This window comes from Rhipicephalus sanguineus, chromosome 1 (assembly GCF_013339695.2).
Source record: "Rhipicephalus sanguineus isolate Rsan-2018 chromosome 1, BIME_Rsan_1.4, whole genome shotgun sequence".
In the NCBI taxonomy this organism is placed as follows: Eukaryota; Metazoa; Arthropoda; class Arachnida; order Ixodida; family Ixodidae; genus Rhipicephalus; species Rhipicephalus sanguineus.
The window spans coordinates 246,577,864-246,590,807 of record NC_051176.1 but is presented as its reverse complement, the minus strand read 5'-3'; positions in this window follow the sequence as shown (position 1 = coordinate 246,590,807).

Here is a 12,944-nt window from a genome sequence, read left to right as displayed (position 1 = left end):
AAAGAGGAAGCGAAAAATAGAGAGAGAGAGAAACAAGGGAAGAAAGAGAAAGAAAGATAGAAAGGGCGAGAAAGAGAACGATAGAGAGATAAAGAAAGATAGAAACAGAAATAAACAGAGACAAAAATGAAAAATAGAGCAAGCATAGCCATGCATAGTATAGTATAGCAAGGGGTGGGAAAGAGAGAGGTGATAGGGTAAAAGCCTAGCCAAGCCAGGACCAGCTAGGTGGCCACCAGCTCTGCTGTGACCCACCCTTGCGCGACTTAGTCCAAGCTGCGCTAATTTCTTTATAAGAGCGACCCGTAAAGTTCGGAACTTTAAGAAAAATTCTCTCTCCAGGAAATGCAACTGCTGAAAGAACTCAGAACGGATCCGTCCGTCCGTCCGTCCGTCCGTCCGTCCGTCCGTCCGTCCGTCCGTCCGTCCGTCCGTCCGTCTATCTGTCCGTCCGTCCGTCCGTCTGTCTGTCTGTCTGTCTGTCTGTCTGTCTGTCTGTCTGTCTGTCTGTCTGTCTGTCTGTCTGTCTGTCTGTCTGTCTGTCTGTCTGTCTGTGCGTCCGTCCGTCCGTCCGTCCGTCCGTCCGTCCGTCCGTCCGTCCGTCTGTCTGTCTGTCTGTCTGTCTGTCTGTCTGTCTGTCTGTCTGTCTGTCTGTCCGTCCGTCCGTCCGTCCGTCCGTCCGTCCGTCCGTCTGTCTGTCTGTCTGTCTGTCTGTCTGTCTGTCTGTCTGTCTGTCTGTCTGTCTGTCTGTCTGTCTGTCTGTCCGTCCGTCCGTCCGTCCGTCTGTCTGTCTGTCTGTCTGTCTGTCTGTCTGTCTGTCTGTCTGTCTGTCTGTCTGTCTGTCTGTCTGTCCACATTGCAATGACATTGCAGATATAGCTTCGCGTAACGGAACAGTTCTCTTTTTTTTGCGTACGCTTGCCTAGTGTATTCAAAGTAGCATGTTGCGAATGTCGGAACGCATTTGATTCGGTACTGCATAATGGACTGACTGTTTCAATTAGCGAAAAAATGAATATCAACTACGACAAATTTTCCATCACGCGTAAACTAGGGCACAGTTGGCGTACAATGAGCATTTATCAGAAGCGCTACGTGTGTCTCCCTTGTTCGTTCCTGTATGCCATTTCGTCTTGCTTTGTTTTTTTTTTAACTATTTGCCATCTTGCTTACAACAAAGCTTTACTGTGCCGACTCCAGTTAGGGAAGGATTTCCCAAGAGCTTACTCATTCCTTACTGGAATCTCAGACACTTATTTCTATCTGCGACTCGTGCAACTGTGAAAAGATGACAAAACAAACGTTGTGTATTCGTAATCGTTTTAACGTCGAACGCTATGTTCTTCGGAGTGTGCTAAAGCAACTAGACCATAGACCACTTTCACAGCAAGAGTGTCCTTGGAGCACGGACCTACGTGTCTCAGGCGTGTAAATCGACGCGGGCGGTCGCTACAGTTGTTGAATTCGACGGGCCTCAATGATCGATTGTAAGCGTCATGGACAGCCGGACGTGTTAACACGGATAGTCCCTCCCTCTCCTTTCTTTCATCTCTTGATTCCCTTTTCCTAGAGTAGGCCTCCTTTCCGTCCCTGCCTTGCTTCCTCGGCGCTGTACATGCAGGCATTAGTGCAATTCGTCTCTTCATTTACACCTGTTTGAAGAACTTTCGCTCGGTAACTTTTCGTTCCCGAATAATATACGCCTTCTTTATCATTCCGTATTTACATCTGTGCCTGGCGTCTGGCCTCTGTTTTCTCCATGCGACTGGGCCTTTTGTTTTGTTCTTATCATTTCTGTTTCATTGTTGCGACTCACTTCTTTTGCAATTGAGCGAGTTTTTGTTTATTCTGATTTTCTCATTTATGCTTTTGTTTTTCATTCTTCTGAATATTTTTCCTTACTCACTCATTAATTATAAAGCAACTTACACGCGACTTTTCATTTTCACTGTGTGTAATGGAAGTGACTTGGCTTGGAAAACCGGAAAAAAATATAATTACGTTTGTTCTAGACTACCACGTTCCGAACTTACAAAGGAAATTGTGCGGCTTATCCAGCTATTTATTACGGGTGTTAAAAAGGAGGTGAAAACACTCTCCTGCAGTTTAATTCTTTATCCGAAGTATAAATCTTTCTCGGGCCTCATGTGACGCAATTTTAGTACGTGATATGCGGTTGAGCGGAACCCAAGTCTGTCGTTTCCACCAGTTAGGTAGGTGGTGGAATGTCTCGTTGGCCGTCTGTTCAACTTGAAATTGTGGAAAACAGCTTCCGCGATATATTCTAGGATAAGCGGTAAGAGTGGGAGGATCTGAATTGTTTGTTATTCATTCGAGTAACATGCGTCCAAATACGGCAGAAAATGGAGCCAAGGAAACCAAACGGGAAATGCATGCAGGCCTGACGTAAAGAGAACATTGCCACAGAACGACTCAGTACTGAGGCGAAGCCTGCTTAATCAAACTCAGTCAAAATCGCAATCGTCATTGCAAAATACTACTACGGTATATGGGCCAAAAAGAACTATCTAATTAGCACCAACGACTGTGTATTCAGAAGTGCACGATGCGACTTCTTCGACGTGAGTAGGTCTAAGTGGTAACAAAGGAACAAAAAGTTTAGAAACAAGACGCCGAATCGATGTAGAGCTCTCGGTACGCAAAAATTGTTCGTAAGAAACAGGGACAAGCAGCTGACGGGGAAATGTGGTAGGCGTGCAGTGACGTGCGATTATTACTAATGAATTATCCCAAACATCTCGTGAACTCTCAGACATTTATTACATATTCAAAACACTTATGCGGGCAGTTCACAGTGGACCAGGAACGACGAAATGAAGTGCGAAAAGCAGATATTGTAAATCTGTTCGACACGAGAACTAAAAAAAAATTCACCATCTCCCACTAAAGGGAACCATGTGGGGATGCGAAGGAGCGCATGGGTCGACTTGACGTTCCGTTCATCACGGGCACCTTGCCCGATTTAACGCGTCCTTGCATGTGGAGCACACCATGAATTCACTGTATTGCTGTTGCTGTTACTCATCCCGAACTCTTGTTGGGGCACGCCACGCGGGTTCATCGTGCGTCTGCAGAATCTCGTTCTCCGACGCCATCACGTGATTGGTGAAAGAGTGTAAGGGGGAGAGGCCACAGCGTCTTACCCAGCCCCTTACACAGGCCCGAACGCGCTAGCGCGTGCCAGCACACGTGGTTTTGCCTGCGTAACGCTAAGCTTGGATAGCATACGGCAGCCCGGGCCCCTAAAGTGCTCTGCACGTATCATCATCAAGGCGGTCGAAGAACAAGACGAAGAAGACCTCTTTGGCGCGAGCGCGCGCTCAATGTGTTACAGATGGCTATGGTAGGTTTTAGAAAGCGGACGGTCGCCAATGTAACTACGGACAAAGCCCAGCGCAAAAGCTGCTTTGCATCTAAAAGTGCCTCAAATGTGCCAAAGCTGCATCCGCACCAAGTTCTTTCTGCGGGTGGCTCTTAACGTGCACCTAAATCTAAGCACACGGGTCTCAAGCATTTTCGCCTTCATCGAAAATACGGCCGCCGCGGCCGGGATTCGATCCCGCGACCTGCACATGCCTTCAAGTTAAGACAACAGAACCTACCGCTGCGAACAAACTCAGAATATCCAGAAATCGCAAGCGTTACTACACCGTTCTTTCAATAGTTCTAGCAGATTTTTTAAATAAATGTACTCGCCCTCGTAGCACAATCTAGCTCGCTCAAATGGGTTAACTGAATACGCCAACGTTACAAGCACGATAAATCGCTATTATCACTGCCTGATTTTTTTTATTACTCTCTGTAGGGTTCACGTCTTAATTGAAAAATGGAAGCGTAGCACTAAGTAAGCCATGTTAGGTTAGCCAGAAATCTCAAGACTGGCGCCCCTTTCAAGATATACGTCACCACGATATTCCAACACATGCGCTGGCGTTGCCGTCAACATCGTCCCGAACTGCTGAAGGGCGCACGACCGTGCTGGAAACTGGCACACTATTTGCATTTCGTAGGTTTCCCGTTGATTCTCGATTTATATTCTATAGACTGCTCAGATATGAAGCGTTAACGTCGTGCCTTACCGGAAGAGAGGAAAACGTAAGCGTTAGGTTGTCGTAGCGTCCCATATCGCTTCTGAAGGCTCGCGCAGAAGAACAGCTGGAGTCCTCCTTTTTATTCCAGCTCCGACAAGGCCACAGTAGCTTTTCCTACTCCAGCAATCAAGCGCGAAGTCACTCCGGGCGCGCACCCGCTGGTCCGGTAACGTCGATCGGTCAATAGTTGCGATTTCTTACTTTACATTGGGATTACTAAGTCGACATCGGCCGTTACGGAACGACGGAGGCGCCTGCTCTTCATTGTTCTCTACAGAAGCTCGCGGGTTGCCCTTGTTTGCTTTGGGCGCCCAGCCGTTCGGATTGCAAAGACGGCAGCGGCTATAGCTATTCTCGTACTCAAGATGGCCGCTGGCGATTGTAAGGGCACGAATGCCGTCCTCGTAGACGCAGACATCTGCTCAACAGTGCAAACACGCGAGCCGAGTCGTCTGCATCGCAAAGACCTCCTACCACCCGGCTTCTCCTTCATCTGTCTCTCTTTTTTTCATTATCCTTTATCGCATTCAGGGGTCAGCAGCAACTCGTGCTCATCGCGGCATGCAGTCATAAACGCAAAGGAGAAGCATGCGTCAGACATTACGATTACGGTAGAAATGGATCGGCACATTTTTGTGCGCGTGCACGCGGGTGGGTCTTCGAGCGGCACGGAGCAACTCGAGCATAAACAGATGAGCAGTGCGATTGCCTCGGGTTCCAGGGCATGTCGCGAAGATGGAAGCGTCCTTTCCCGTGTATGGCTGTATGCTTTGTGCTCAGGCAGCGCGCGAGCACTGCGCAGATCCTTGTCACAAACTATATAGCTTAAGTCATTGTTCACTTCAGTGTTGAGGTCCCGTGCGTAAGCCGTGCCTTCTGTCTTCGTTGTTTGCGATTAGCCTTAGATTGAAATCAAAGCTACATTGAAACCACGTGCTTATAATCGAAGTAAACCGTCGCGCGGGAGCCGTTGCCATACCTCAACGGATCTATGTGTGGGACGCATGACAAAGAGAGAGAGCGCGCGTTTTTCATTCAATCAAAAGTTATGTCCATCGGAAATTCATTCCCCAAGGCACGCACAATTTTGAATATACATTGTGTCAACTCACGTGGCAGCCGGATATAGGTATATATGGGAAATGAGTGATCACTCTGGAAAAATACTCTTTCTGCCCTCTAGTTGCACAATATCCATGTTCTTGGGTCCTGTGCGAATCCATGCCGTTATAATCTCAGATATAACGCTAGGCTGACGTGGAATATAGCGCGGCGTTATCGCTTTGTAGCCGCATGTTCAACGAACGCAAGCATGCTCAGGTGGTTTGGCGGGCGACATCATACGGCGCGACGCCTCGATCCATGGATCAAATATGCAAAGAACCACCCGCGGCGGTAGCTTAGCAGGCACGGTGTCGCACTGCTAAGTTCGAGGAGGCGTGTTCGATTCCCGGCCTCGGCGGGAGCATTTCGATGGGGCGAAATGCAAGAACGCCAGTACACCTAGGTTTCTGTGCTGGTCCCGGCTCGTCACAATTAATCCCAATTAGCACGTAAAACCTCACAATTTACTTTTTTATTTTTATCGCGACAGCAGCTACATGAACACTCTAGGCCCAACTTTGCTGTCGCCGTCGCCATCATGTTCCATACAAAGTCCAAGGGCCGCGCGTCGTATGTTCTATGCGCGAGGGACGCCGACGAACGCGGCTCAAGCAAATGTGAAACGGGCCGGCCGTCTGCGTCGCGCGAAAGGCGCTTGAGGGGTGCCGCAGGGGGGAGGGGTGGGGGCTGCGTCTGCCCAGAAGGAAATGCGTACCTTGACAAGCCGGGCGTGGTCGCACGCGGTTGCGCGCGCCTTATCTTTAGAGGAGATCAGAAGACGGCTCATACCTTTGTACGAGTTGTGTCATCATCGCAAAGTTTGCGTAGAAGCCATAGACAGCAAGAAGGTCGCTTCGCTCGCTGGAGCGGCCGCGTCTCCTTACGCCGGCGTTTTGTTCAGTTACGCCAACATGCCGTGTGTGCCCGAGTCGGTTCGCGCTGCGGAGCGAGTGGTTGTTGAGTAACGCCAGGTCGCATACTAAAGAAGTGAGCTGCTAGCCTTACTTCGTATAACATTCCAGTTTGTTGCTATCGCATTCACTGCTTCGCCCTTGCGGCGAAACTATGACTTATTTTATATATACCAGGCCCGGTCTTACGGTACGTTATCCTTCCTGCGAATAGAGAAGAACCAGAGTGTGCGCTGCACACGTGCGTTGTCTCTCACAATAAGCTCCCCAGTATAATCCTCGACCACGCTTAAGCCACTAGCGTATACGCTATTTGGTAATGTGTTAGAACACTGGATTGACGTTCGCTCTTTTATTTTCACTTCGATTTCTGCAGAACTTTCCCACAAGATATGCCCGTTTCAACGGTGCTTATGCGGTGCGGGGAAAAAGAAAAGCTACCCTATGCGCAAAGAGCGAATGGGCCCGATATAAGGGTCGAAAAAATACGATGCTCTACAACTCCGTCCTGTCGTCGCCCGCGAAATATGCAGAAGTGCGAACGCAGCGACGAGCAACAGAGCTCCTCATAGCGATACCGCAGGCATCTCGATCGTGCACAGCGAAAACCCAAAGGAGAGCCGCTTGTCCGACACCGGTCATGTATACACGTGTCCTGGCTGAACGCACGCGACACCTATAGGCGCAGGACCCGGGCTATTTGCTTTTCTTCGTATTTTCGCCGAGATAAATATCACGCGGCCGGGCCATTGGTCATTCAGACGTCCGGCGCGGCGGCAGCGATGCGTCACTGTCAGATGCGTTCATTTGTGGCGGCGGCCCGCGCGCGCGGAAGGCTCCATCAATTTGGTCGCTCGCAAGAGAAACAGGCTCGTGCACGCACGCCGCGCGAGATCCTGCAAATGCCTCATTTCTAGTCATGCCAAAAATGGATGGCCGCCGCAGGTCGCATGCATCCGGAGAGAGCGCGTACAACTTCATATGCATGCCTGCCGAACGGACGGCCGTGCTCCACACTGACGCAGCCTGTCTCCTCTTTAGTGCGCCGTTAATCGATCAATGCGTCTCTATTGGACCCGACCGCGCCACTTTGAACTTTAATGACCGGCCCCAATTTTGATTCGAAGCAGCCTCTTCGCGCGGCCCGCCTGGAAACAATGTTTACCCGCTCGCGCGCACGGCGTTCCCTTCTTGTCACGGGGGCGACCCGAGGGCGGGCGGCGCTCTTCCGCGCTCTTTTTTTGCCTCGGACGTTCGTCGGGCGGCTTCGGCAACGGGAATAAGATTAGCAGGCGGCACCACCGCTGCCTATTAAGCCCGGGAAGAGACGGAGCTCGGCACGGTAAAGCCATTTCTAAAGCTCGTGATCTCAATTTCGGTGCGCCAGCATATATTCAGGAATGCTTTGTCCGCAGTGACAACTTTTTTGTTTGTTTGTTTTCGTGGTGAATTGTGTGTGTGTATCGTCACCGAACATCCACGCGAAAGCTAGTGCGTTTGATGTACTTGAAACATATTGGTAGCAAGTTTTAGCCTTGCGTAAATGGCACGGCGGACGCTTTGGTGAAAATAACGGCAATGTCTTTATATATGTGACGTTGCGAAATCGAGAGAGGATATCGTTTTAGTGGTCTTTCCATTATTGCGTCAACAGTGCGCAGCACTGTGCACCATTATGGATTATCCCCGCTAATACACTTGTCAATCAACGGTTTGACAGTCTCACCAGACGTGTACCACTTTTGCATTCTCACGGCGAACCAGGCAGGATGATCTAGGTTTATAGGAGGCACTAGGAGGCTAACGTGAATTCTTGAGGACAGCACAGATCCCATTCAGCAGCTAAAAAGCAATTTAACTCGGATCGCACGCAGTCATGAACTGTCAGATTTCGCCTCCGAAGCGAACGTCTTCACGAAGATAACTTTACCCTGTCGCCCATTTCTATCTTTCCCATTTTCCCTGACGCATGCAGCCATAGGTTATTGTGTCACCGTTTCTTTAAGCAAGATTCATTCACTCATTCAATAATCAACCTCCGGTGGCTCAAATATGCATCCGTAGGGTGAAAAATAACATGGATAGTCGGCTCTAGAAGACAAGTGTAAATCAAGCAAGCATGAAATGGCCACATTAACAGCAACTGAAAGCCAATGGGACAAATGTCTCGAGTGCTATATGCTACTGAGATACAGCAAACACACACCACCTAGTGTGGGAGTTGACGCGCTACTCGAACCTTTCGGCCCACTATACACATTCATACGTGTAACCTCCCACGAATCGGCGCACATCCCAGCGGAGAACTCCACATCGCAAGTACGTCATGGACTAGATTCTGAATTGTCTCCGGGATGCCATTTGTATCTAGACATTTCAAGAAATACCGATACAACTGTCACTGACGGCTGCCGCATTGGCATAGCGCATACACAGAACGTCTATTATACCCCCTAGAACGAACGTCATCTCTGGCTTGCTCCCGTGAAAACGACGGTGATGACATTCGCCATCTACTCCTCAGTAATCCTGAACTCCCTAGATTAAACAGCACCTAGAACAAATTGCTCCACACATGTCTATCAACAACAGCCCAGCGAAAAGCATCGAATGCATTTAAACATTTCTTAAAAACACAGCAATACTAAAGGTTCGTTCAATTCAGAAAAGGTGCGCGACACGACAAACGAAAAAGGTGCAGCATAGGTGCAGGTTTTGGTGCGCCAGGTTACACCCACTCACTGCAATGTTTGAGGATGCACTGCACCGCGCACCGCACCGTGTGACACCTTCCCTGAAACACTAGGCAATCGAGGACGGAGGTGCAAGGTGCGACGATTTGCCCCTGAGAATAAAGGTCCTAAATTCAGCGCACGTGAATAGGTGCAGAAAGTGCAGAGAATCGAATAGACGCAAACAAGATACCCCATAACTGCATTAACGGGCCACCCAACGACATCGACGGCAGCAGAACTTGCCGCTCTTCGCGCTGCACTTTGTGCAGCCAACCGCGAACAGCCTCAACGATGTTCAATTTTCAGCGATTCGAAGGCAGCCCTGCAATCTTTGCTATCAGCCCTGCGGCACGGACCATACCAGTAGGTCTTCGAGGTCAGGTATCTCCTACATACTTCGTTAGAGAAAGGACACCACGTGACATTTCAGTGGCTGCCAAGTCACTGCGGCGTGATAGGCAATGAGCACGCCGACAATGCTGTTCGATAAGCTCTTCAAGGCATCAGGTTCGAGACAATACCCCTTGTTGAAAATAGAATAGTGGGGCATAGTCTTGAGGATGGGGACAGGGTCGAAAGGAGGAGGAGAACGAAGTGGGATTCGGAGCTAGCCTTCATTAAGTAAAGACGTGTTCCTGATCTACGACCACGGGTCCTCGTTATTTATATTTGGTGCCGTGAAACCCGGGAATGGTCATTCGTGGACTACAATGACTTCGGCCGAGCGTCTTCGGAAGGTGCGTGGAACTCTCAGGGTCAGCGTCTCTCGGATTATTACGCTCCTGACAGAACTGCTGCAGAATCCCGATGCCGAAGCGCGCCGTGTCAGGAAGCACGTCAACGTTTTGAAGAGCAAGGAAGCTGAGCTCCGCCAGTTGGACAGGAAGATCCTCGACGTTGTTGAAGACGAGGAACTTGACAAGGAACTCGACGAGTCTGCAGAATACCATGAGAAGGTCTTGTATGCCATCGCTGATGGGCAGTATTTCCTGTCTGAACGCGAACAGTCTGTTCTCCTGCGTGACACGTGCTATCCTCCTTTTGCTTACGCCAGACGTGACAGCGGAAACTACAACCGAGCTGGTTTGTGTAAAATCGCCGACGACTGTGACAGCATCTCCGAAGGTATGCAAAGCGACATGTCAAGTTTCGAAGGCTCAGATTCCAACCACAAAAGCGGATTGTCTGCGAGTCCACAAAGGGATGAAAAAGAGAATAACATCGAATCGGCGGTGATGACCTGCAGAAATATGAAGCCACCGAGAGAGGATGTCTTTTTTGGCAGTGATCAAGCGACGATGATGTGCGTGGAAGGTCCTCCTGAGCAAACGTTGCACGCTGTTAATTGGACAAGAGAGGAACAGCCATTGGAGAACTGTGGCAGTATTCCGAAGAGGGATAAAGAACCGAAAGAGGATCAAGCGATAGCCATTCTCGAAAGTACAGGCGGCAGTCGTGAAAACGGTGGAAGGTGTGGCATGAATAATGAGGTTGAAGTTGATGAACAGTTTGTGTCCAGTGAGCAACTGATGAAGCGTGGAAAGGAAGAAGTTGCCGACAGGTTGCCCACCTGCAACAATGACTCCTTCGATGGAGCTAGCCATCGTGCCGGGTTTTTCTTGGAATCTTCGTCGTTGGATGCACAGCCTGGATGTCAGGATTTTGTTCCGTTCAGCTTCGTGGAACTGGACGAGGTTATGAGTGAGCGAAGGGAGGAGCGCGTACACAAGGAAGAGAAAGCGCTGCTTCTGCCTCGGGAAGAGAAGTGGAGGGTCCCGAAAACGAAGCCGAAGAAATGCCACCACCACGCGAACCTACTGTGCGAGCCTCTCAACGAACATATTCCTACCGAGAAGTGGGAGAGTCAGGCACCGGGACGCGTCACTGACGTGGTGAACCGATCAGGAGAACAAGCGTCGATATCAGCAACCTTCTCGAAATTCGGGACTTCGCAGGGTTCGGGTCGTAGCAAGAAACGTCGCTGCAGCTATCTAGGCACATGGAGAAGACTCCCAAACGCTGCAGTAAACCGTCTGCAGGAGAACCTGAGTGCGGAGTACACCACCAATGCCACACCGAGATGGAAACGACGGAGATGGAAGCGCGCACCTCATTTACACGTCGGATGAGCAGGCTTCATCACCGATTGGCATCTGAGACGCGGTGACAGTGCAAGAACAGCTGTCCGAGTGACGTGACTGCATCACGGACGCGATAGTCACAGCCTGTTCCGTTTGTTTGGCTACGGGCCACGTGGTGAACCGGCCGGTGCAAAACCTGTGTGTAATGGAAGCCACAAAATGACTGATGTGACGTTTTTTGTCCTCTCCCCCTCGGAGGATGTTGAAAATAGAATAGTAGGGCATAGTCTTGAGGATGGGGACAGGGTCGAAAGGAGGAGGAGAACGAAGTGGGATTCGGAGCTAGCCTTCATTAAGTAAAGACGTGTTCCTGATCTACGACCACGGGTCCTCGTTATTTACACCCCTATCAAGGACCGATGCTGCTAGCCAACTTCGAGTGGCCGCACAAGAAATCACTTCCTCCATTTGGAATACAGCAAGCAGACTGCACAACCACCACCGCCACTGCTCGACCACTTTACGTCTTCAGACACCTACTGGGCTACGCCGAAATGATGCCACTGTGCTTTGCCGTCTGTAGCTAAGAGTGGCTTTCACGAAGTCATTCTCCTTTCGAATCGAAATGGCTGACAACCCGTTTTGTGTCAACTGTGGTAGCGAGGAGACACTACAGCACATCTTCTGCGACTGTCCTCGCTACAATGCGCAGAGAAAATCACTCGCAGTAGCTCTTGCTCGCATAGATCCCAGACCGATGACGGCAGAAACCATTCTGGAATGTCGTCCTGAGAGGTCACCCCGGGTGAAGGCGACGAAGGCAGGGCTCAACTTTTTGAAGACATTAGACTTGCACCGTCGGTTATAGACTAACGGCGTTATCATGACTGTGAGATGTGTTTGTGCGTGCGTGCTCTCCTTATCTCAATATTTAAAGCTCCCCCATCCCTTCCCCCGGTGTAAGGTAGCATACTGGTCCTTCTAGACTGGTTACCATCCCTGCCCTTCCTCTCTTTCCTGTTCCTTCCTTCCTTGAGAGGCGACGACGACGCAGCGGTTAGTCGAACCTCGTAGATCACTTTGACACTCGTAGTTGCTTGTGGCTGGTCCAAGGCAACTCTGAGATTTTGTCGATGAAGTGTCTCCATGCGATCATACTGACATTCATACAAAGAGCTCAAAGGCATCTTAAAAAAGCGCGTTTTCGAGAATCAATGCGGAAACTTCATCGTCAACGACGGAAGACTCTCTTACGTTGTCCAGCACACTAATAATATACGTTTACACGCGGTACAATAAAATGTTAACATTGTCCACAGCACGTTGCCAGTTCATCAGTTATGCTGTCGACTAAGCGTACATAAGGTATACGGCGAGCTCTCTTCAGCGTCGCATGCATGGCGTCACGTGCTTTCGTGGTGCTCAGCACTATTCGTCTTCTTGGTCCGGAGTTTTCCAAACAAAGGCATTTTGAAATTTTCCACCTCCACCGAAGGTCCGGAATTTTCCACTTCAGTCATTTTGGTTATACTAAAATCTGAGCAGACAGCTTACCGTTCGTGGAATATACCTGTGCTATACACCTGAGTCCACATTCACAAGGCTTTTAGTTCGTGTAGTGGCCTTCTTCATTAGCTGGCCACGATCGCTAATGATATGCCCGGAATCAGGGTGTGTTGAAACCTTATCTTACGAACAATTCTATATAGAGTGAGAGCTTTATGTGAACATGGGCCCAGCAGCGGAGGCACGTTCGCAATTGGTGTTTCAACACTTGCAGAGAAGCTATGACGAACATAGCGAAGTCTTCACTGACGGTTTGTTCTGTATATAGCGCAACGGCATTTTGTAATCCTGACCTTGGAGGTCCGGCTTGACAGCGTCATCTTGTGACAGTGACAGTATGCGAGTGCATGACCATTGAGAAACCTGGCCGCGTTGTTGTGGCTGTCGAGCAGCAGGCTCGCTCTGCAGATATCGCAGTGAGAGTTTCCTCCACAG